The sequence below is a fragment of the Linepithema humile genome, chromosome 3 (genome assembly GCF_040581485.1).
Source record: "Linepithema humile isolate Giens D197 chromosome 3, Lhum_UNIL_v1.0, whole genome shotgun sequence".
Taxonomy (NCBI): Eukaryota; Metazoa; Arthropoda; class Insecta; order Hymenoptera; family Formicidae; genus Linepithema; species Linepithema humile.
In genome coordinates, this window is record NC_090130.1 from 28,645,453 (window position 1) to 28,672,696 (window position 27,244).

Sequence of the window (27,244 nt, forward strand, 5' to 3'; positions counted from 1 at the left end):
GACCGTTTTCCGAGGTTTATCGCCGCTTCCTCGATTTATCGCGCACTTCTCGCTCGCGCCCGTCTCTCTTAATGCGTCCGAGGAGTTTCCCGTGTTACGTCGCGGTCGAGTTTTACGCTCGGCTACACCGCCCGTCCGGCGGTGGCCGCGCTGGAGTGCGCTTCCAATTACGTAATTAACCCCTTTCGTTTCGCCCGACGTGGCCGTACGGTTACATTGTAACGATTGTAGTAAGGATTCCAGTTACGAAACTCGTTAGAGAGCCGAAAATTTGAATGCGCCAGAGACGCCTGTAATTGACACCCTTGTCCGAGTCAACAATAATTTCGACAAATATTGTGAAAAAAAGAAATGAGAAAAAGCCGGGAAAATTGCTGGATTTTATCCGCGCGAGTGAAATCGAGTTCGGACCGCGTGTTTTTGTCAGTATTTTCGGGATCCATTAGTTTGACCATGATTTAATACAAACAGTTTTATATCATACAAATTGCATCTCTTTGTTCCCTTTTTGCCGGCAATATTTTTCAATAACACGGGCATTTTATTTTCAGTGTCGCGCTAACAGATTTGGATAATTCACCTCGAAATGTTGCGTCGTGATTGAAAGGAGGAGGGACGCGGAATATATGCGCCATTGTCACGGCGGCACGGAGGGACGAGATGGAGAAGGCAGGGAGAAACGCGGCTAACGGGCCCTCCGACACCTCCGGGGAAATACGGGAGTTCGCGTAAAAATAATGCGCGGCTCGTTTGTTGCGTCGGACAGTGATTCGTCTGGGCGAGGCCGGCGACCCGAGAAAATGGCGCGGGGGCCGCCAGGGAAGCGAAACATTTTTCACCCCGCGTACTTAGTATTCGTTACACCGGGAGGGGGGGGGGGGGAGTCGCGGCCATGAGTTTGCGCGGCGAGAAACGAGAGCGAGTGAATAAAGAGATGTCTTGCGAGGCGAAGTGTCTGCCTTTGCGCGCCGGACGCCTTCCGCGCGCGAGATCCGCGCGCGCCTTTTCTCCGAACTTTTTAAAATTTCGCATAAATTACAAATTATGTTCCGCGAAACCTTTTCACAATGCGCGCTGCTGAAAGCGGCGCTTTTCAAAAGCCTTCTCCTCCGACTGCATTCTTGCGTTATTAATTCCGTGCGTTTAATCGCGAGCAATAATAAATTGCGCGAGCAATAATAACAGACGTGATTATTTCATTGAACATTAATAGTCGCGCGAATCGCGGGTAGCGAAGTAAAAAGAAAAAAAGCGCATTGTCTTGCTTGTTATTTTACGAGTCGCCCCTTTGAATGCGGGAAACATCAAGAATTAACGCTGCGGCGTGTTTTTACGCACGGTGATTAAAATGCAGCGAGGGAAAAACGAGGTGGAAATTCGACGGCTAATTAAAGCGGTATTAAACGCAGCGAGACGTAATAAGAGGAAGAAGGCATGCGGATTACAAAGGAATCCCAACAAATTTTCAATTTCCATTTCGCCTTTACGACGTAAATGAATGTAAAGGCAAGTTTGAAGGTGCGCCGAAGGCGTCCGCATTCGCTATCCCGTGCGATGAGTTTCAGGAAAGCGCAAGTCCGGAATCGTCGAAACGCTGCAGTTTTTACAACGCGCCTCTTTGCGGACGGCGTTGCTGTCGATAAAACGCGGCCGGACACCAAAAAAAGTGTCGCAAACGACACGCGCGAATTCGATGCAATATGCATGATGACGTAATGCACGATATTTGGTCTTTGTGCGAGAACTTTGTCGGAAACTACGGACAGTTTCCGTAGATTTAGATAGACATGGACGGACTTATTCGGACATGCACTAGATTGGCAATCTAACTACACTTAGGAACACGTTTGAACAGAATCGAAGAGGAGTCGTATAAAAGTTTTTCAACAGATTGGAGCGCGAGTGGGAACTTTGGAAACAAAGTAGACTGATTGCACACGAGATGTAACTACTCTCTTTGATTGCTGAGTAAGCTCTCGAACAGTGGGAAGAAGAGAAGAGAAAGGAGAAGATAAGGAAAAAAGACGGAAAGCGTGAACGTAGCGCGGTGGCTGCGGAAAGAAAGGAATGAATTTAATAGTAATATTTTCCTTGTCGCGGTATAAAGTATTGGTAAATATTACGAAAATATGAAATATCAATAATTCTTTAAACATTTCGTAATTTTAAAGATAAGAAGCTTCAAGATCTGGAATTTTGTATCTGCACTGAAGAAGAAAATTTCAATTGTAAACTATTTGCTTTTAGTAACGCGTGTGGTAAAGAAGATGTAGCATTTTTATAATTAAGGAAACAAAATGGTTGCGAGTCCATTATCGTGAATTGAGACATAAATCCGAAGAGAAAGGGAAATCGTTCGTGTATTGCATTCCTGCGCACGAGATGCACAGCGCCACGCGAGCGAGCGTCCCGTCCGGCAACGTTTATCGTAAAAATTGGCTTTGCGGATTCTTTTGATGGTTTCAGACATTCTCGATGAATGCAAAACTGCGCAGAGAGGAAATGATTACGCAAGGGCTTCCGCGGATCGAAGGGCGTAGAGAAGCAAACAAGACCAAGCCTGCGAGCGCGGAATGTAACTACTTCGTTTTGATTACAAAGACACTTTCAAGAAAAGAGAGGAGAAGCGGATGGAGTTGAAAGAAGAGAAATTGGCACAAAGGGAAGCGCTCCGCCAATGCATCGCGTCCTAAATGCATTTGCCTTAAAGGACAAACGGAAGAACCTTATATATCTTTATTTATACAGGATGTGTGTTCAAGCAATTGCACTTTCTTTCAATGCGCTGGATGCTGCATGGGGTCTGCGCTTGGCGTCAACGTTCTTCCCGTAATAGCTTTTGCGCGAGGCAGCTTTACAATCATTTATCGCTTAACGACTCAAGTTAATTCGCCGTCGATATCGCCGAGGCACGGGCAGAAATACTCGGATTTGCCTGTGCTGGTATGTAATGACAGAAATTACGCGAGTTGTTAAAGTAGAATGTATAATTTATGAAAGCACGCGCGGCGCTGGCGTGTCGTTAAAAACGAGTCGATATGTTTCCAGGAAGAAAAAAAAAAAGCATAGCTGCGGCGGAGAGCCGGGATGGGAAGCATGATTAGGGCTATATCTGGAGTGAAGGCGAGACGTCAGGAGTGATGAATATTTAAAAAAAATACCGCCTTTATATAGGCAATAAATTAAAGAGCGCCGAGACGCTTCACCGAAGCGCTTGAGAATTTTAATAAAAGAATAGCGACAGTCTTTTAAATTAATACACACGTACAATCGGTCGAAAAATGCGGAGGAAAAAAAAAACCCGGACACTTCGTACCGAATATATTCCGCGACTTTCGCGAAGAGATAAGCGGGCAGATTTTCAAATTTATCGCAGGCAATTTATAATTTTATAAACGCCCGGGCGACGCCACGCAAACCGCCAGAAAACCGAGACGTGCCTTTTAATGCAACGATATTCGCGCGGCAGTTATAAATTTAACGAAATCCACCCGCATATTTTCAGCTGTTATCGCAACAGCGGCGTATGCACGTGCGTACGCATGCGCCGATTGCATCGAAATTTATCTCCCGCGGCCGTGATTAATCGCATCGCGCCCCGTTCGCGATACATCACGCATAATGATGTAATAACCGGTCTGCACTTTCGCGAGCGCTCCGCTCCTTCTTATCCGGTCTCGGTGTCCGCGGCGGGTCTAATAATAGTCGATAGAAACGCACGACGGCCGTCCACGTCGGCGTGTGATGGATGAAAACCGGGCCGCGCATCGGTTCTGCAATCGTATTAAATAAACATCGCGCGATTTTAAAAGTTAACGACACGACGTTTTCATGCCGATCTCCCCGCCCCTTCCGCGAGAAATTTGCATGCCCGATGATTGATGCAACGAGCTTATCGATGACGCTGAAGCACAGGAATGTTAGACGAGAAAAGAGTGATGAATAATTTCATTAATCAAGTGAGGATGCTAATGATCATCGATCGACCGTGAAGTTTCTTAACCGGCGATTAATTCGACGTCGCATACTGATTCAAATTTGCCTTGCGTCAGTTTTTTTTTTTTAATTCCGGACTAATTGCGAAGAAAATTTATCGCAGAAGTGCCTTTTGAGGAGTGAATTACAAAAAAAGCTTTTTAAACAGTCCCGGATTTTTTGCAAACAAGAGAATGGAATTTTATCGAGAAGACAAATTCTTCTGTTTATAAATCGCAACGCAAAAATTATTATACAATCGGCGAGCGGTGGAAAGGCGACCCGGCACGAAAGCGGAAACGTTCAAAGACAGTGGCCGTGTTGCACGCGAACGGCCGGACTCATTGACGGTCGGTGGATATGTAACTCTGCGGGGTCGCGAGCGGAAGAAGGGGCGGAAAGGGGGGACGCGAGAGAGTGCGCGGTGGATAAAAATTGATGCCAGTGGATATATAGGGGCCGCACAATTGCAGCCGACGATTAAGCGTACAAATCCCATCGTCGAGCGCTACTCCGATTCATTTGCCCGCTTAAGCGTGTCGTTTGACAAGTTTCTAATTAAATTTGCATTTAACGGCGAAACGAACGTCGCGCCCAACAAAGGAAGAATTCTCGCTTCGACTCGTCGCTCGGGCGGAGTAATGTCATTCGAATAAAAATGCTGATTGCGTTATAGAGGGACGGATTTTTTTGCGCCGGCTTCCTTTTTTCCCTCGCAAAGAGGAACACTGATACTCCCCGGGATAAAAAGCACTTTGCAGACAAGCGTTTTATTACCACTCGAACGTTAAATCCGCTTTTATATCATGTAAATATTCCGATACCATACTTGCTGCGATTCCTCAATATCTGATAATATTTCCTTTTTCCTAACCGCGTATTTTTTTAAATAAGAAACGAGATCGCTGACGGTGAAAAAAGTGTAACCAACATTTTTTCGAGTCGAGACTCGCCGAGCGCGGATATGCTTTTTCGCAATATTTTTAACATTATGTTAGTTCTCTTCGCTCGACTATCATTTATTCTCCGAATAAACAATCCATATTTTTTTTTACAATTTACGTTGGAAGCGATACATTGGAACAAAGTTAGCTCGAAGTTATTACGAATGAAGAGTAAAATTTTGTAACTCGACTGGGACTTACAACTTTGTGATATTTTGCGTCTAGCGGACATACATAAATAAGCAAAGGTCAAACGTTAAACTTTCATCGTATCGCACACACGAATCCGAATTTGGTTGACACTTTTACCTTTATCAATTTTTCGCTGGTATTTTTCTGACCGTATCGTTCGACTTAATTCAATATTACGTGAGTTATTTACATTTTTCATACGCAGTGCTTATCGATGACTCGATTTGTTGTAGGGGAAGGTGGGGTAAGACGGACCGCGGGGTAAAATGGTCCATTTGCTAGATCTTATTAGTACGTACCTCTATCTGCTGGATAAACATAAAATTAATTTCCTTTTTGATGCTTTTTAACTGTTTAAAAATTACGTCATTATATCATAAGACTATCGTAAGTTATTTATAAAGAAACGTCAAATTCTTGCAAATAGATCTCGTGATCTAATTTCTTAGTATTACATTTTAAGTGACTAAGATTGCAAAACTTAAAATTTTTAAATTTTTCTACAAGTTCCATATTTTTGGTTATTTAGAAGTAATATTTCATCAGTTACATTTAAAAAATAATTTTGATACAGGTAAATAAAAATAAGATAATATTAATGTTGTTATGTGGGGTAAAATGGACCAATTTAAATGAGGTAAAACTGACCAATTTATATATTTGTTCTACTTATATTTTCTACTTATACTTTCTACTTATAGTTTTCTGCTTATATATTTGCTCTGATTTGAGAAATATTTTACATTTCATTTTTTTTACTGGAAAAAGCTATAAAAAATAAAAAACGCACTGTTAAAAGTAGAAGAAACTTGAAATTTATTGAAAATAATGTCTCTAAATAAAAACAGATTTTATAATAATTATTTATTTTATTTACATGCTTTATTTTAAAATGTTATATTTAATGTTATATTTAATATAAACGTTAAAAATTATAAAGATTATAATTATTTTAAAGATTTGTGTGTATAATAAAATGATTAATTTTAAAATAATTTCTATTCTTATTCAAAAATATTTAATAAATAATATATAGTTTTGATTTTGAGTTAATCAGTTAAATTATTTCTTGATCCATATTATCTCGGCTTGGTCCGTTTTACCCCATGGGATGGTCCATTTTACCCCACCTATGGGGTAAAACGGACCAAAATTAAGTTTTTAAAAATCTTAATAATAATTCAAACTTTTGCAAATTTTGAAAATTTAACATTATAATCTTATAATAAACATTCTACAGTTTCTTCATGCTAAATTTCAGTTATTTTTTGTCATTAATATAAAAAATATAGCCATTTTCGCTTAGGGGGTCCGTCTTACCCCACCTTCCCCTACTTGTCGTATTAATCAATCAGCAGTTCCTTGTTTTATCACTGATATATTGATCAAACATTGAATCGAGAAGGCACGCCGGTTTGATTCTGACCCAATTTCGTTCGATCAGTGCCACTGCCAATCAATAACACAAACGTGCCTGAATATAAATATTTGAGTGCAGACGGTTAAATAATGCGATGTAGATTTTATTTTCCACTTCTTTCACCGGAATTATGCGTCGCAGGAAGTCGACACTACGCGAAGAGATCATCGTCGCGTAAAATATCAAATCCGCGTGACATAATTATCACTATCTCGCGAACGGACGTTATCACGTGGCATATTAAATTGTCTTGTGACATACAACGTCATCGCTCCTGCGTGTAATTGCTGTCGTTTACGCACACTTATTACGATGCTCGTCAACGTAGTGAGAGTGAGTCATTAATATATCGCGCATTACAAGATAGAAATTATACAAATTTCTATCCTGTAATGATAATTGCACGCGCGCAGGCTCGATCGATACTTTCGTATATGCGCATTTTGGCGCCGATCTGAGCTTTGGTCCGGATTCATATTGCATTAATTGCCTCCGCGCCGTCGACTATTATACCGGGACGATCGACATGACACGCTTTGCGCTCTTACGTGCGTTTAAACGCGCTCCGATTGCGATTTGTCGCCCGCTCGATTCCGCACGCGATTTTCACCGCCGCGGGATACGTCGGCGTGGCGAGGGGGCGAACGGGGGTGGCTTAATTCAATAATATGTACCTGTGGGACTCGAGTATACTTGAATCTCGCTCGCGACGCTCGCGTGCGTCGCCTTAATTTTTATACCGTTGCCTTTTGCACGTGTCCCGCGGATAACCATTGATTGATTTACTTTTGCCGTTAATGCACAAAGTTCGCAAAGTTCCGTATTAAAGTGGTCCGTGCTGGATGTCATTTGGAAGTGCCGGACATGCAGCAGTTCTCTTTCTCCAAAAGTTTTATTAAAAATCAAAGCAGACTTGTCCGAAAAATAAATCCGAAAGAAATAGCAAAAGACCTGTTCTTCAACTGCCGTTGAACGAGACTTTATTTTCAGCGACCTTAATTGATCAATAATAATTAAACGGAGATAAAATAATTATCGGTTGAAAGAAGAAACAAAATCTGCAGCGAAAGAAAAACAGATAAAATACACGCGATATTGATTCCGTGGCCTAATTCGGTACGCAATTAAGAATCCGCGCACGCGATTGGCCGCAATTTTCTTCCCGCCGGCGCGGGTGGCGTTCAATTTAATTCGATAATGCCGGCCTGAAAGCGCGTAATATCGTGCTCTACGCGCGGTCGCGTGAGTTTCCTTAATTTTAACCCTGCCGTTCGGCGCGTAGCGTCGCGGCGAGGTCAAAGAGAGAGCATGTCGCGAGCGAAGGAGCACGGAGTGATTATTTTCGCGTTTCGTCCTAATCGCTCCGCCGTGCTCTCTCATTTTCTTTATCACGACTTCTCCCCCGATCGTCTGCTTTTCTCCTCATCGCCATCAATATGAAGAAAAGACTGCGCGTATTTCTTCAGATCGGCACAAAAAGCAATAAAATTCGTTTGGAAATTTTTATGAATTCTTCAAAGTCATCTATTTCGCGGAAAACGGGAGAAAATACGCTTCCTCCTGTCTCTTATTACGAATATGCGCTGCTAAAAATTCTTTTATTCGCCGGCATTGAATGTATTCTTAATTAATAATTGAGAAATCTAATACAATAGTTTCCACTTGAAATTAACTGGAAAGCACCGTTTCGTTCGCTCGCTCGTGAATTGTAGATATTTTGACATCGAAACAATTGTCATCTTTAATTTAATCAGTGCCCGTAAGCGAGGGGTGGCGCAGCATATAATTATTACGCGATGTATCGGGTCGATCGTGTTTACAATTTATAAATATCTAAGCTTCATTACGTAATTCATGTAACTATTTAACGGGTCATGTAACGTGCAAAATGTGTATTACTCTGGGGTTAAATATTGGCGCGGATAATAAACGGAGAGGATTAATAATATATATGCGCGCGCGCGCGCGTGCAGGACACGGTTTCCCTCGGAATCAGCCAAACGAAGAAAACAATAGCGCGAGAGCACAAAGCCTTTATCGAGCGTCGAGCGAATTAAATCCTAAATTATTCGCGGGCAAGGCGAATACCGGGATTCCGCCATAAAGCACCGTTTGTTTCCGCGCGCGCTGGAATTCGTTTTGCGTTTGCGCTCGTTCGTGCGAAATGTCGGCGAAGAAAAGCAGCCCGTGAGCTTCGATTGTGCGAGATGTATCAAGCCTTGTCCTCCATCAATGTTTATGCTTGGTAATTTTCAACACTGATCTTACACATTATTTAGCCTCGTCACGTGTACAATTAATTGCTGTTGTTACCTTTTTTTCATAAAAAAATAAACTATATTTATACTGAATTAAAGGCAAATCTGTCGTTGAATTTGTTGGCTGCATTTGTGCCTCAACAATTTTTCTTACTTCTGTGATTTTTCGAATAAATCTAGTCCTCAATTGCTCCATTTTTCGATTGTACTTAAGTTATGAAAACATAAAAACTTGAACTTTGTAAAAAAACATTTATGTAATAACATTCCATTACTTTTTTTCCGTGCTGAATTTATAAGTATTTTTTGCGTTACTTTCAAAATGTCTTGAATAATATTGTTATACTAATTTATCGATTTTTTTAGCACCACATTTTTTCATTTTTATCGTCAATCGAAAGCGGCAAATTATTTTCGCTATGTGTTTGAACGATTAATCTTCGTTTCACATCCTGTTTGATGCTATCAACAAGTATTTTCCTTGCATTATCTGAAAGCAATTTCTTAACTTCGCCGTCTTTGTCCAATAAATTCATCAGTGTCGGGTTGTTTTCACGATTTTCTGCCATATCCGAGAAAGTACATCTTGCCTTAAATTAACAATTTTTGCTATATATTTTTCTGTGTTTCTTCAATAAGCCTTAATTTCTCTATCGTTTGAGTCTCTTGCACTAATAATGAAAATAAAAACATAAATATTTGAATTTTGTAACGCATTTTGAAATTTTGTAATAACATATTTGAGGTCTAACTTTGTTAGTACAAGCGCATATTTTTGGCGCGGCTTTCGTACAGAAACAAAGTTTCTGTTTTGGGAAGCGGGATAATTTTATTTTGCATATATTATAGTTTATATAATACATTTTGTATTTTATTATTAAACGCCTGAACTCTACGGATTCGCAGCTGTCAAATAGTCTGGTTACAAAAACGTAGAGTCACGTTATAAATTTACTGAAATCTTTTCAATTCGAAACAATGAAAAAAGCCAAGATTCTTAATTCTTTTATAAAAGCTGCGCAAACAACATTCTGCAATTACACGACGAGGGAATTAAAATATTCAGAGAATCTGGCGTTGGAGGAAAACATCCGACGTTGTTTAAAATAATCGTCGATGCTCATCGGCATAATCGTAAAACGAAACGAGACGAAACTGCAAGCCGCGTTGAGCCCCGCCGAGTGTAATTTCGACGCGCGCACCAAAACGCGAGGTAAAATGAAGACTTGCGGGCGTGGAGTTTATTTTCGCGCGTCGCATTCGTGAAAATCCGCGGGACGCAACACCTCGTAAAATCTTCGCGGAATCCTCCCGCCCTTCTTTTCTCATTTTTTTTTTACGTAATTTATATCGTCGGATCCAAGCTCACGCGCAGCGCTTAACGACGCTATCGCGAGGCGCCGCGAGACCGCTTAGTCGCAATCTCCTTCACGGCGCAAACGCGCAAGCGTCTCGTTCGCGCTGCTCCATCCGTTCGATCATTCGACTATTCGCCTTTAATTTCCCAAAGATTCTCCCAAGAGTTAAAAAAAAGGTATTATTATCCGATTAATCATAATGCGGGGAGCCGGGACGATTTCTGTATCGTTGGCCGACTCGCGATAATTACATTATTAATGCAGCTTTATGAACAGCGATATCATGTGGTCCACGTTAACGTATTGTTCCGTGAAACTGCGTTTAATTAATGATAGCTATCTAATTAATTCGTAATTTTATTCAACTCGCCGGTGTTGCTTAAACGTTCGTTATCGCAACATCTTTACGCGATTGTCAATCCCTTTTAGCTTTGAGCTTCCCGAGTTCACTTATCATTTCCCCCAGTTTCTTCTTAATGCGCCACTCGCAGTATTGCGCTCCCTAATTGTTTCCTAGAAACACCATCCCCGAACATCGCGCGCCGCCGTCTCCCTTTTTCGTCCCTCCTTTTCTATCCCGAGCTCCAGTAGCGCGAGTTATAATACCGGGGGGAGATCAGCGAGGTGGGGGCGCAGCTCGTACTCTTAGATCTTGCTTCGTGCAACTTTAAAGTAGTTTGTGTCTAGACCGGGGGTGCATAAAGGCTCCATACGCCGTGTATGCGGGCGCCATAAACGTTCCTGGTTATACCGGGTGTACTCGTTTATTTACGGCTTATGTATATACATACGTATACCCGAGTTGCGGGGGCTGGCGCGTCTGGTTTCTCGCTTTCCAACTGCACGACGGCCCACGTGCGAATCGCGCGCAGTCGAGAAAGCGCGCAAAGGGGGCGATTTATCGCGTCGGCAGTCCCGCGATCGCGTGCGATGCGCGCCGCGCGGCATCGATCGGAAGCCCTCTTTCGTACATTCCGATAGCGTTATTCGGCTGCTTTTTACAGCGCGATAACAGTGTCAGTTTATCCATTTCCGATCAACGACATAATTCAGACAGAATATGCATCGCTCTTTCGCGTGTCGATTGCCTGAGAAATAATTACGTTAAATTCCATCAGCGTGTTCATAATTTTCATAAATAATTAGAGTGCGCGTGTTTATAGAAATAATATAATGCTAATAAATCGTTAGTGATTGAAATACTACTTACACCAGGCAACAGCGTGCCTGGTCATTTCATGAGTGCAGAATAATAGTTGAGCGTTCATTCGATTAGCAACTTTACCTTATTTATCATTATATTAAATTACGATTAAATTCATTCTCTACAAAATACTTGTATCATCCCGAGTGCTTAAATATGCTTTATTAAAAATAAAATTGCGCACATTCTGATTAATTTTTTAGATTTAAACCTTTGAGCAAAGTTATTAAAAAAAAAAAAAGATAAAGACAAACTCGTTTCCCGTTAAATACCGCGCGATTTCCGCGCAATTACGTCAGGCGTGAAAATGTGAAAATTATTTCGCGAACGATAAAGGCTCTCTCTTTTCCCGGTCGCGACAAACGCTTCGCTGCTCGAATCGCGCGCGCGCGCGAGCTTTCAGCTCGCGCTCGGTCGACTCATTAGGAACACCGCGTATTTGGATAAGAGCTCTGCCGTACGCTTTCAAACAGACCTCAGTGCTTTGACCGGCGCTCGCACGTGTTCGCGAGACTGCCTACCATAGACGGCGGAAGTTCTGCGATTAGGATCTGCTTGCTAAATTAGGATGTGAGCGAAAGTTTTCGCAACTGAGAAAAGATCGACGCATCGACGCTCGTACCGCGAGCCGACATACACGAATCTAAAATTTCTAGAAAGATAACTTCATTATTGTATCACTTCAGAGCGGAGCGTTACGTCAAATAATGCGTTATTCAACGTAAGGAATTTCGGCACTCGTTCGGTGTAAATGAATGTTGCCAAAAGAGCATATACGGATTTGCAATTTTTATCTGTTATTGCTGTTGTGATTTTATGCAATTCCCTCGCGTTTTTATGCAACCTAATGTTATCTCTGCTTCTCACAACAAGACAATATAAGTGCTGCATAATTGGATTATTCTGCGAACTTAATAAAATTATTATCTACATCAGCATGAAAATTTATGCAATTATTTAATTAAGGATAACGTGCGTCATACCTTGTCCGATTAAAAGCAATTTTCTTTTGCAACGGCCGAACAGCCCAGTTTTATTTCGTCGATATTTCATTATCATCCGTAATTAATATTTGCTCTGCTCCACTTTCCGATGTATATCTTATTTGAATTTTTTTTATCTTTCAACTGTTAGCGACTGCGAAACGTGTATTTTTATCGAATTTATTACGAAATTTATTCCGTCGAAATTCATTAATTAATTAATAAAATTTGTATCACAATTCACATGTTTATACGTGATCAATATTTAAAAAATAGCCGTACAAACAATAAATATCTTATAATAATATGGCAAAATTTAAAATTGATATATAACAATTTTCGTTAATTATATAAATAATAAAAAGAATATTTTCAGCAAATCTGAAATTCAAGAAACTAATCCCGTATCGATAGCATGTTCGAAGTATAAGTATTATTATCTTCGCATTCTGTCTCGAGTCAAAAATAGAAACTCTGTCGAGGATTTCGTAAAAATCGCTAATTACATTATCGCGACGAGTTGAAGTGTCTAGACGACCAGTTATCAGCGTTCTTCCAGTTACGGTGGACAGTTTCTAACGGATTGAATGCGATGGATTATATTTGAAAATAGCATTTAAATGTAGCCCGACATGATAACTCATACACTGCTTGCGAGTGAGGAAAATCGAGCAGCGAGGTGAAACGCTGGAAATACTTGAAACTTTTATCCGATTATTCATAAAATATCGATTATCAGACGTTCCATTTATACGGGCGATGAAAAATCTCATTTTTATAAAGAAAGCATTATCGTTAATCCTGTGATATTGTCAGGAGAATTCGTGACATACAAATGAATTATTTAATTTCCCTTGTGCTGCTGTGTGCCAATACACATTTGGCTTATACAGAATATCCCTACTAATTTTGCAGGATTTTCTTGGCATATTGACAATCGTATTACAATTATAAATGTGTGCAAATAATGTGTAGACAATGACGGCGACAATAAATCTATAATATTATACATTAAAGTAATGAAAAAATATTTTAATACTTGCGAAATTGTTTCGGGAAAACGTCGAAAGTTGGAAAACATTTTGCATAAAACATAAACGCAAACGTTTACAATTCATTGATTCGATGCAACTTCCTTCGACGTATGCATTATTTATCGCGTCGCTAATTGCCGTAATTATTCCTCCAATTAAACGAGGTCTGAATAAATCGATAGATACCCGTGTCATTAATTATTGACATCGTTTTAGTTATGACTTTCATATTTTATGAAACATCAGTGCGCGATTACTACTGAAAATACATTCGACAATACTAGCTAGTCCCGAATCCGCTCGTAAATTTTGCAAAATAATTACAAGGCGGAAAAATTTACAACAATATGTCTCGCTTGAACGATCAAAGTTTAACGATAAGCGGTCACCTAAAGGGATTGAGAAATGCAAGATAAATTTTGGCTGATAAATTTCTAAGAAATGTGTCTTTGGTCTCGTGGAGCGCGCACTGTGTGTCAAACCTACTCGTCTCTCTGTGTGTGTGTGTAAAGTACACGAAAATTTTCGAGCAGGTCACGTTGCTTAGTCAACAGGAACATAATTTAAAGTTAATATTTCCTGAGGTACGAGCTAGTAGTCACGGACGTCTAACGTGGACCGTGTTGTCTCGTCATGCAGAGGCTTTGCAGCAGGCACGTGATGTGAATTATATTTCGCAACCACGGTATATTAGCTAGCGTGTGGATACAGCGAACATAATATACCAAACAAAGTCGTGCGGGAAAAGAAGAAGGAGAAAAAAAGAAGCGCAGACCACTACGAGACACACAAATATCCGCACTGAATCATTGACGGATCTCTGCATCTTTTTTCACCGCAATCTTCGCTACAAAACTAGCTTTTTCTATTTGTGGCTTCCGCGAAAGGTGAGCAAATACGGATATTTGTGTTGTACGAATATCAATTCCCGCTGTGCCCCGCGCATCGATCTATCCATCTACAGGGTGTTTTTCTAGGTTTTCTACGAGACGAGCGAGCAGACAGTCGAAGCACGAATCGAAAACGGCGCGCGCCACCGAGATTTACGATCGTGGCGCCTCAGCTTCCCCTCAATATGGCGACAGGGCGCAGCGAGACGTTTCGCATGCACACATACACACACGCGCGCGCGTCCCCCAAGTTCTCGCACGAGGTCGTCAGGGAGGTTAGGCTCTCTTTCTGCCGCAGCGACTTTCGGCCCGCGACCCGTGCGTCGCCCGCGGACGACGGCGGCTCTTCTCCACGGCAGCAGGAGACACTTGTGCGAGCCGCGAGTTCTTTCGCGAGGGACGGCGGGAAAAGCACACGATACGGCGTCGGCGAGGACGATTTGCGCAATTTTACGGGGGTTGCTCTGCCCGCCAGTCGGCGGGGATTTTCCGGACACTGAGATTTGTCTCCAGCGAGAGCCACCTCACCCCCGAGAGGCGCTGCCGACCTCCGATATTGATTTTCCGGGGGAAAACAGAATAGAGGTGTATCTATGATATTCCGCCGACCGGGGATGACTCACTCCCTCTCTCTTTCCCCCTCCGCTCTCTTTCGCGTACTCATTATTTCTCTTTTCATGGGAGATAATTTAATTTTGTCTTTGAAAAAATTATATATATGAATTCGCTGAACTTTACATTCCGCTTGTTAAAACTGTGCATTATGTTACATTGTAGATTATATTGTGCCATTTTGTGTCTCTGTTAAAATTCACGAGCCACTAAATTACGTTAAACAATTGTAATAAAAATGACACGCGCGGACAGTGCGCGCACGTCAAAGTAATAAAGCAATAAAAAATTTATTGTTGCACCGCCCCGGGGGCACCTTTTTCGTACTTTATTATGAATGCGTCGCCAAATTATTACCAAACATTTGTCCGTTAATATTATGAAAATAGAATATTCAACGAAATATCTGCATCACTGTTTTTCTCATAAATATGCATTCCGGCATAATTATACCGAACAACAATGAAGAGTTTTTTCATTCAGGCTTGATTATGCGATTTAATGTAATGCATTTTTTAGCGTTTATATCCCGTGACAAAAATCCCGAAAACAGTATTATTAAATTAGATTAGCGATGATCGCGATCTATTCGTCCTGCGATCGCGAATAGAGATTATTAAAGATTTTATTCACAAATTCTGCAACGCGCAGCGTTCAAACGACGATCGCCGACGAAGACAATGAAGCGACCGGCTTCTGACTAATTTCACTCATCTGAAACCGCTCTCGCGCTTGAATGTAGTCACGTGTCAAGGCACTCCGCGTTCGCGCGATGTTCGAAAAATTTTTTCGGATTTATGGGCTGCCAAACCTTCCTGTCACATATATCCTCCGCGAATGAATTTAAGCTGTTCCTGTTCTCTTTCGAAAATGGTTTTCACGGAGCGCCTGCGGATGAAAATTTTTCAAAAGCGTCGGCCGAGAAGAGTAACGAGATGCATCTGCGGAACTGCGTTTCACGCCCCTCCCGCCGCCCGCCCTCGAGTTTGTTTTCCATCTTTTCTCCCGGGCGAACGAGGCTCCTTCTCACGACGCATCAGAAAAGTGTTCGCACGCTGCGACCCGATTTTCATCTCGATTCACGGGAACGGCGAGGACCATCCCGTGTATATTTGTCCGCGTGACGAATAACACAGTCGGATCGCTGACGTGGGGAATATCGCATTGTCGTCCTTCTCGCGCGAGCGAGAACGCAACGTATCAATTCTTAACAGCTCGGGTGGAATCCGATGCGTGTACACGCTTTCGAGAAAATAACGGGCAAGTTTCGATCCCGAGATATATAAATCGTCGACTGATGAAATTTTCGGGACGACTTGAGAAAGGCGAGGCGCAATCTTTTCTTGATAAAAAATGTAAACACAAATATACGTTTATTTCGGATTTATGAGAGCGTTTCGGTATTCCGATTTATAACGTAATAATTCCCCAAGTTTTTCGGTTCGTGTCTTCGTTGTATTATTAATGCGACACGCGGTGACCGGATTCGCGATGGCGTGGCCGTTTTTGGGCAAGAAAGAGATTTCCGGCTTTAAAATCCTCTTACATCGAGGAACAAAGAGAGTGCATACGACGTTCCGGTCGTGTCTTCGTTAAGGCTGGCGGTAAGAGATGCGACTACTTGACCTTTCGTCGGGCAAGAAGTAATTCCACCACGACTCGTCTTAACGAGCCAAACGCTCTCTTATTTACAAGAGTCTCGTACGAGCTCGGCCGTGAGTGACCGAAATAGACGAGTCGTGTCTGAATTAATGACGGCCGTGCAATCTCTACGCGATGTCTTTCGTCTCTCTCGCGTCTCTCCGCATTTACGATTTCATGAAACTCGTGTGGTATTTCCAACTCGTTAAAGTCCGAACGTGAAGTCTTTCAAATTCTAATGCAAGAGGAATATAACGCGCATTGCGCAACGACGAAAGCGTTAAAATTGAAGTACGAAATTACCTGTTTGCGCGGATTTTCGTTATCTTCGTTCTTTTACAACCGAAATAATCGTCAAAGCGTCACTTTCTCGGCGAGTGGAATTGTTGCGAAGAAGGGAAGGGAAAGGGGAGGGCGGAACAAAAGGCAGTAACACAGTTTAAAGGACGTGGAGCAGTAGACTAGTGGCCGAAAGTCCACGGGGGAAGTTTCCGCCCTGTCTAAATCACAGTTCTCGAGGGGGATTACAAGTTTGGCGGGTTGTTGCCGGTGTACAGCACCGGATACGGACTATCCTTGAATTCGCGCTGTGACAAATTAGTGCGGCGGAGGAGAGAGAGAGAGAGAGAGCGAATTTTCCCCCCGTCGCTCATTCCACGCAGCGGCTTGAGAAAGAATTTAAATGTGTAATCCGGGAGTAGCACTTGGACCACGGTTGAACGAGAGAGGCGGAATTTCCGTGTTACTGCCTCGTCAACGCGTCCCCTAAAGAAGCTGTAACCCCCCCCCCCCCCGCGTGTCGCTTGAAGTTCGCACCGGTATCGTAAAAACGGCGCCCGGCGGAATTACTAATCGTAAAGGCGCGTAACGGTGGGATTTGCATTTAAATTTTCGGTATCCGACGTTAAATCGACATGACTTACCGCTACAATTTATGTATAAAATGCGGTTTTCGGGAAACGCGCGGAATATGTGGAAATCCATTTCTGGTTACGTCGTGCCGCGCATATCAGCGGAGTACGAGCTATCGATCAGCAAGTTTGACGCCGCTCGTAGAAATGCAATAAGTAACGCGGGCGAATTGAAACAAATTTAATAAGAGCGGCGCGCGGTGGTTAAGGGGGCTGCGGATAGTTCGAAACTCGATATTAGCTCGCCGCGTTCCAACTTTCGAACGTGCCGAACCGCACCTATCTGAATTATATATTACAATCCTGCGTGAGCAAAAAGTTGGAGGTAAAATGCGCCGCTCGTGTATGCTCTAATCACGATCGATATTTCGGTCAGTCCGTGCGGAGGGAAGTTAAGAGCTGTAAAAAATATTGCGAGTCGAGCGTGTCAAGCGTGGAAAGGTGGATTTCGTGCAAAAATGTACGGCGACAAACGCGCCACTTTTAAATGCAATTTTGCGCGTGTGCGTGAAATATTGTAATAATTCAAATATAAAAAGTCACAATTATTAATTGTTAATAAATGCGGAATACGAGATACACATATGTTATTATAAGCATAATGTTGCAATATTAAATATTCGTCAAATTCAATATTAAAATCATAATAATTTCAAATTCGCAAATTGAATGCGCAAATGTAAATAATTACAGGATACATTTGCAAAATCATAATACAGATTTGCAGGCGCCATGTTTTCGTAATGTCGCGAAAAGAGAGGCGAAGTAGTTTTCGCAAGTAAAGTAACGAGCCGCCATAAAACTTGCAGCGCCTCGCGATACGTGTTTTCGGCGCGTAATTAAAATGCGTGCAAACATTTTCGCGGATTAATCGAAGTCCGCTTGCGTGGACGCGTCCGGTTTGCGGGGGGTGCCAACACTTGAGAGCTAATTATCGCCGCTCGATATTCCCTCGCGTCATTATTGTTGATTACGTTTTACACGCGGTGTTTGCCCCCGTGAATAAGGGCGACCGGGCGATCATTATTAACGGTCGGATTTCGGAGCGTAACGCCGGCGCGGCGATGTCAATCTGCATTACAGTGACGAGTTGCGGCCGCGGTATTGTCTAAATGAAGGGGATCAATTCGTGTCTCAATTTCTAATTGCTTATCCATCGCGACACACACGCCGGCTGGCGATATTCACCAGCGCCGTTCTTCAAACGTTCAATCCAGAGGCGAAAACGCCGCGAGGCGAATTTTTCTCTTACACGCGGCTGCGATAGGAATTAATTTTTGACCGAAAGGTTTCGACAAAAAAAAAAAAAATACAATAACTGTAACACGCGCTGAAGCGTGACGCCCATGATCGTTTTGTGCACGCGAGTGACGAAAAAACAATACGGCGTGCGCAGTCACGTCCGCGGATGAATAACGCATTAGCAATGGCGGAGTGTCGCGCGGATAAAAGTGCGTGGGTGGTCGTCGCGCATCCCTCGACAGGACAAGAAGAGGCGGACGGGACTGATTCCTCTATCCGGCACGACATCCGCCTTACTTTCGTGTCACTCTTAGTCATCCCGGGCTGAACAAGGGATCGGTGATCCCTTACGCCGGCTTGTCCCCCCCTCTCCCCCCACGTCCATTATTTTCTCATACATACAATTAGCGTGGGACTGTCCGAGAATTAGCGGCGTGACGTTTTACGACCCGAAGAGATGACAGTCGTCGCGCAAATGGCCGGGTCGCCCGGAAGACACCTCTCGCCCCGCCTCGGTCCGTCGTGCGAGCGTCGTGTCTTTAATTATACGAACGCGTCCCGCTGCGATGCAAAAGCTCGCCCGACGTGTCGCGTTCGAAACGAACTCTAATTTCGCATTATTACACTCCGTCACAGATTCTAATCAAGCGGGACTGTCTCGGTTATTGGGTGCGCAATTTCACGACTTTCCGTGAAATTGTCTATTTTTGTACGCTTGTAAGCGGAAAGTGCAACGGCACGTGTCTCTGGGACTTTATATGTTACATTCTGTTAAAGTCCACGATGGATGATTTAATTCCGGCCACCGCCGCGCGAGCTACCTGCAATTACAGTCTTGTAATACACGCGTATCGGCGCAATCACTCTCATTAGCGTTTATAGCATTCAGTTGTGCGATGAATTAGTGTTATTAGACATCGCCTAATATACCTACCTGAAGCTTTGTCATCCCGCAACAGGTGGTTACATCGAAATGCGGCCATCGCGCGCGCGAGACGCAATTCACACGCTGAAGAAGCTGGCTACAATTTACGATTTAGATTCGGTTTTTCTTCCGTTAACTGTCTATTTTTCCAGAAAAGTTATCGCTGTCGTCCATATTTGATGAGACAAGAAAAAAAAAAAAAAAAAACTTGTGTTGATATTTCCAAAGCAAATGCTTCTTCAGTCATTTTGTATTGAATAGTGGATTGTTTCAAATGATGCGTGTTAAAATATTATCACTGTCTCGAGGTAAATGTTTCTATATTTGGTTCGCATTGGCCCATTTTCACCCGTGAGTCCATAATCATCGATCATTAGCTGCCAATTATTACTAATAGTTCCTACTAGACGCGTATCCGAGTGTTCCTTCGATCATCAATACATTACGTATTGGTAATTGTGTCAAATGATCATTACAGATTATCTCCCAAGATGACGGTATCAATCGATCAATTCAATTGAAGAACGCAACTACATATATTTATTAATTCGCTTCGAGCGACAAACATTTATCAGTATTTATCGTTAATTTTTATGTCGATTTGGACATTTATCTTGATGTAATATTTTAAATAATCGTGAGCAACAAACATTTTGGAATTTTTAGTTCACTTTTTCCCATTTAGCAAATTTTTTCTGCTTTGGAAAATAAAATAACAATTTAGCTTCGTCGTCGATTTTTCCTGTAAGAATAATTTCCCTCTTTGCCGGAGCGCAAAGCGTTGTCGCAGTTTATCAAAGGGACGGCAAGAAACGGCACATTCTCAAGCGCCATCTAATTATGTCGCAGACTTTACGAATGAAAGCCGATATCACGGTAATCTGATAGGAGTGATCAAATTTGCTAAGATCTGTATCATCAGCGTATTCCTGGTTGTTGCTTTAATGCCCATTGTCTGCCTCTTGTAGGTGGATCAACGGCATATCAAGTGAACCACGATTGTTTCGCATCCATTTGCTCCACCAGAAATGGCTGCTATCGATTTTACCTTTGTCACTTAGGCCGCAAACGTAGTCGCAGCAGCCACAAATAAAGCTTTCAAGTGGCAAGCTCCAACACACTTCGCCAATTTAAAGCGCGTAGACCGTGCGACCAATTTGTTTGCAGACTCATATCACGCTGTGTATTCAGACCCAAAAAAAAAAGTTAAAACAGCACTTCGGGAAGCGAATGTATCGTCTCATCTTCAAGCGTCGTTAATTAAATCGGTTCAATTAAATTTCACTGGAGAATAAAATTTTCCACCCTGCCCAAACAGTACACAAAAATTGCATACACATTGCATCAATCTTTCATCGCAATGTTGCAATATTGCAAATTCACTGCAAAATGTTGTTGCATCATTGCTGTGGGATTGCAGCAACGTTAAAATGTCCGTTTTTAGGAAGATTGTAACGAAATATTACAGTAATATTGCAATGTAATGAATTTGCAATAATGCATTGTTATTGCAATCTTAGAATAATGTTGCATATATTTTTATTTATTCGGACATTTATCTGTTCGATCTTTGAACAATCAGTTCAATATCTGAATTCTCTGTGTTGAGGTCGTATCAGAAAAATTAAACTGATAAAAATAATTACTATGTCTTTAATCTTACTAGCCACTCTTTGCAAGTTTCATATAATCATTTTGACTAAAACTTAAATACGAGATAGATTTTGCAACGCGCGTCGCATAGCGGTAAACGAACAAACTAGCGATTACCGAATATTGCTATTGCAATGTTATTGGAATGTTGCTGTCACATTCTCATGAAATATTACAATTACAGGTTGCAATAATGTCTCAACAATATTACATTGCAACTTGCAAGATTGTAACATTGCTGCAATGTAACTGCAATGTTCTGTGCTGTATGGGTGTCTTGACGCCGATGCGAGATTTAAAGGATTTAATTACACTGAAACTTGGACTCAATTACACGATTTTGTCTCTTTGTGCGCTCGCAATTCATTTCTGCATAGCGGCAATTTTGCATAAAATACGTACCGATGATCCCTGCTTATCGAATCGATTCGCGCCCGCGGTACTTTGTGCGTTAACACACGAGTAACTTCTCTCCATCGCATCGCATAATGCGTATTTATGCTAACAACCGCCGCCGATGGCGGTATCGGTGCACGGTGTTGCATGCAACGGGTTGTATGTAAATGCGGCGCGCAACGCCGGCGATGCATTCGATCATTCGTATGCATCGGGCGATATTCGTTGTATCGCGCGTCGAGCAAGGACGCAACTCTGTTTAAGCCGTTTATGCCGCAACAATTCGATTCTCCGAATCGTGTTTGCCGACATTTTTTTTTATTTAACAAGTGTTGCGCGAACAGCCGCGGATGCCAAAAAAAAATATAGCGGGCAACTTTGTCCGGGGAAAGCGCGATAGGCAATAACGCCATTTGAAATATTTACATAGTATCATCCGGCAAATTGCGCGTCATACAAGCGCGCGCGGATGACGGTTTGTTTACAGGTTAAAGAGCCATCCCATACAGCACAGAACAATTACATTGCAGCAATTACATTGCAGCAATGTTACAATCTTGCAAGTTGCAATATAATATTGTTGAGACATTATTGCAACCTGTAATTGTAATATTTCATGAGAATGTGACAGCAACATTCCAATAACATTGCAATAGCAATATTCGGTAATCGCTAGTTTGTTCGTTCACCGCTATGCGACGCGCGTTGCAAAATCTATCTCGTATTTAAGTTTTAGTCATAATAATTATATGAAACTTGCAAAGAGTGGCTAGTAAGATTAAAGACATAGTAATTATTTTTATCAGTTTAATTTTCCTGATACGACCTCAACACAGGGAATTCAGATATTGAACTAATTATTCAAAAATCGGACAGATAAATGTCCGAATAAATAAAAATATGTGCAACATTATTCTAAGATTGCAATAACAATGCATTATTGCAAATTCATTACATTGCAATATTACTGTAATATTTCGTTACAATCTTCTTAAAAGCGGACATTTTTACGTTGCTGCAATCCCACAGCAATGATGCAACAACATTTTGCAGTGAATTTGCAATATTGCAACATTGCGATGAAAGATTGATGCAATGTGTATGCAATCTTTGTGTGCTGTATGAGATTCTTTCGTCCGCGCTTGACATAGAAATGCAATGTGCGCGGACGGTTCGCTTTCTTCCGCGATATTCTGATCAATAAACGCGATCATCGCGCGTGCACGCTTGTCTTAAAGCAGACTCAACTAGATTCACACAATTTTCATGCTGCTCGTGCAATTGAAGACTTGGCTTTGAGAATATAACAAATAAAAATGCAGATTTGAGAATATTTGAAAAAAAAACAAGCTTCTCTTCCTCTCAATTGCGGAACGTCGATATAATTTCGGATAAAATATAATGTGTAAAAAGCTCTTTTTTTTTTTTTTAAATCAGCATCAAAATAACGCAAAAGCGCACCGTCTATTATATCGCATACGTTTCGCAAACACATACCGGGTGATCCGCGCCGATGTAAACCGTACACGTTTCGCCGCGGCTGTGTGCGCGCGCGGGCGGACAACAGGGACCATGCGAATCGTGTACATCCAAATTGGACGGGAAATTTAGTGGCCTGTTCCGCGAATCTCGGATATCCTCATCGAATGGGGAACTCCCTCGCCGAGTCCCCCTCTCCCTCCCCCCGCCCCGCCGACGCCCCACCTCCTTTCGATCGCGAAAACCGAAACCGTCGATCTCCCGTTTCGACCCACTCGAAAATCGTGAAAAATGCCGCTCGCTGCTGAGTGCCAATCAAGTGGAGACTCGAGCTGTCTGTGAATCTGATGCAAAACCAATCGGAGTGTCGAAACGCACCGCATCGCCGCTCTTTGCTGTTACTTTTTCGCGACGTGTCGTTTCGACTCTTGTCACTCTTTCCCGCACACCGCTGGCCATCGTCATTCGCTTTCTGTGGTATCATCGGCTTGCCAATTTTTTTTTTTTTTTTTTTTTTCCCCTCTATGAACTAGCTATCGATTATTCTTTTACGTTGCGCCGTTTTGTCCATAGATGTTTATTCATTTTGCCGTTTCATTTATTGCAGCACGCGCGCGACGGGTGAGCGAGCAAGGAGGAATCAAATGTATAATTGACTGATAGATTTAATTTTTTTTTTTCGGTCGTTTTCGGAAAAGGGAATTAAGAAACGTCGCACATAACCCCTTCGACATTTCTTTCAAGTCGTATATTCGCCAAAATTGCACGATCGAACGGCTTTTCAGCGTTTCTCGCGTACGAAGGCATACGAATATGTATAATTTTTAATTCTCTATTTAAATCCTTCCTCTCGGCAAGCGCGCTTTTATTATGTAGGGCGTAGCGGACAAAACGTAGTGTTAGGTAATTGTGGTTAACACATTGTGCATTATGCGGCGTGCGAGGCATGTAAAACCAGCGCGGCGCTCTAATCAACTCAGGCAAGTTAATCGGCTTGTAACGGCTTTATGACATACGGTATATTTTAAATAAGGCACGCCCGCCCGTTAACCAAAGTAAATGCATAGCTGACGGATAGCGGCGCCCGCTCGCTGCAGCAAACCTCTTTGCAATTTCCTGCTTGCGGTGCGCTCCGCCGGAATGAAATTTTCGCGGGACAAAGTGAATGCTGGAGGGGAACGAGTTAATTGCGAATAGTTTAATAATGCACAGGCTGCCCGGCCGGGCGTTCATAATGGAACGTTCACGCAATGGTCACCGTTGCGTACTGTTCGGTCAATTGTCGTTCGGCCGTGTAATTAGTAACAACGTTATTGTGGCCTTTGATTGTATATTGTAATGTGTGTCGAGGACAGAAAGCTCGCGCGCACACACTGTCATTTCTTTTTTCAAGCCTCCTAACATTCAAATTTCTTCCGGCGTTTGAAGCAGCGCGAGTGCGCATTGTCAAACGGATCGAAACTGATTTTCATTCGCCGAAACTCACTCTGTTATAAACATTTTGTAAGAGAATCGTCGATTAGCTAACGACGCGAGAGATAATCAACAATCCGGGACAGAATTAGCCCCCGCGATTCGTTAAAAGTGATCCGGTGGGGTTTTTTTTTCTCGCTTACGCGTTTCACGGCGAAGCAAACGAACGCGAAGGCGAAATATAAAGCTCGGACGCGACGTCGTTACGTCAGCGCGCGCGCCGTAACGAAGTTTGCCGTTTAATGTCGTTTCACCGGTCGATCGCATGTCATCGGCTCGTCGATTCGACTGTCGGCCGGTCCTGCAAAACCGGATCAGCCAGAAGTGCCGGCGAACGCGCAAATGTCGAGCTCGAAAGATGAGTTGAACTTCGGGGGGGGGGGGGGGGAAGCTGTGACGTAGTGACAAAGGTTTGCGAGTGTTTCGCGGTCAGTTAAACCCTGCGCGACCGTTACCTCGCGTCCACCCCGTCGCGGAATCCTTTTAATCTGCCCCGCGAACATTTACACCGGTAGTTAAAGCCCGAACTTAAAATCTCCAGAGAGAGAGAGAGAGAGAGAGAGAACAAACTTCTCGTTTTACGAGTCGAGGCAAGCGCAAATGCAGAAAATACCTCAGTGCTTTTCGCAAATTTTGTCTCATTATTGAGTCTGAAGATCGATATTTTTCAATGCAATTGGAAAAATATTATTAATACAGCGTCTGAAATTTTCTTAGATCCCGCAAAAAAGCAGGATGCATTAACAATTTAATAAAATGAATTTTTAAAACAAAAGACAGAAATACAATGCGTACTCTCTACACGTATATTTATCTTGCCCGATCCACTTTTGTCATTTTTGCTGCGAATAGTAGAATTTTGCCAATAAACGTTTTGGATTAAAACCTCATCGTCTCCTATTTTCATCGTTTTCGCTATTCACGTGTTCACGCGACCGATATAAACGCTAGCCAAGCGAATGGCCGAATCGGGCGGAATTATTCCCGTCCCGGTATAGTTTTAGTATCGCGGTCACGGAGCGAACGGAGCCGGTCTGATTAACCAAAATAGACCGTTCTGCGAGAAAGCTGTGGCAACATGCGGCCGGAAGCAGAAGCGGAAGTCTCCAACGCGGATATCCTGCGTTGACTAGGTCGCCGCAGATTTATTCGCGTGTATTTCGTCGCACGATCGATTCGATGATACGGTCGATCGACTGTGTACGTGTCCGAGAACTTATGCACACGCATTCGGCGAGGGCATGAATACGCGATCGTATGGACTGATCGCGAAATGGAATTTGTGAAATGAAATTTCGCAGTGTATAGCGCGGAAGCGCCACGATAATACAAAATGTCGAAGACATGCTTCGTTGCTTCGCATTTACATTCCATCTTTTTACTCGCTTTGCCTATTCGATCGACGGCAAAGATAAATAAAAATACACAGATAATGTCGCGTCGAAGGAGCATTGATCATTCATCCGTGAAAATTAGTTCGTTTTCCACGCTCATTTCTGTCGAATTTCACTCGATTTCAACGCACTTGTTTCCAAAACATTGCTTTGGATTAACGTTGGATTATTGAGAATAATTGAGATGCAATGTACAAATAATCTTAACCGCGCACACGTATGTCGGATGCAGATCGCAGGAAGCGAAATGCAGGGAATTGGGCACGAGAGGTTGGAGGGCGATTTCCAGCATCGACATTTGATCGCGAGTTCTGTTCCCGTGTAGCGTGCGAGGCTTGCATTGCAGATCGGAGGGCGGGGGATCGGTTTGCTGGCGGAATCAGTGCCGCCGGAAGTGCATCCTGGATCGCATCCTGCTCCGCCGCGTTCGCTTTTCCGTGAACGTTACGAGGTATCCCGAGTTAGGTCCTTGCTCAGCAAGCAAAACACGAGAGAGGGGGGGAGGGCGGTATGATCGTGATGTGAAATCGTTTCACCGAATCCGCCCACCGTCAGTGAGTGAAAAAAGCCGGGGAGGGGCGCGGTAAGAGCAACGCGGTGATAAAAGTAAAATAGGACGGCGTTGATTATGCTGGAAATGATATTTTCAAAGCGAAATGTTCGCGAAAGTTGTACGAATTTTGAGAGATTTCTTTACGCCAGCAATCATTTCTTTTTGCACTTTTATAACAAAACTATCGGAACTTTAGCAACGTGGGATCGGTTTGCAGACGACGTTATCTGCTCCGCGGTATTTATATTTGCCGAAAGTATGCGCGCCACCACGATGTAGCTTGAGTTCGGTGTGTTGTACAACACCAACCCTCTCAAGTTGTAGCTGATTACCCTAACACGATTAACAGCGTGATACACATGCTCCTTCACTTCTGCACTCACCCCGTTGTATCACTTAGTGTCACTTCACATGATAGCTCTAAGCTTGATATTAGTGCGGCGAATTGTCCGTCAAAGCAGAAATTCGCGTTGTTTCATCTATCGAGAGCGGTGAATCGAATTATTCAAATTTGAAGTGATTTTCTCTTTCGCGATCCACAATAGATTTTGGGAATTCCGTAGCAAGTGAGTCAAATGAAATCTCTCTCTCGTGCGCGGAAGAAGAAATAGAGTGGGATTTCGAAATCCTCGCCAAAGGATGAAACAATGTGAACAGCGCGGGGAAAGAAATGTTACGCGCAGACGCTCGGACGAGATAACCGGCGA

At 42.7% G+C, this 27,244-nt stretch overlaps 1 protein-coding gene across 7 annotated transcripts in view; it reads right to left on the bottom strand.

Moving 5' to 3' along the window:
* The window catches only part of LOC105676680 (agrin-like), a 332,792-nt gene that overhangs the window by 49,013 nt on the left and 256,535 nt on the right, over positions 1 to 27,244 (bottom strand). The window lies entirely within an intron of this gene.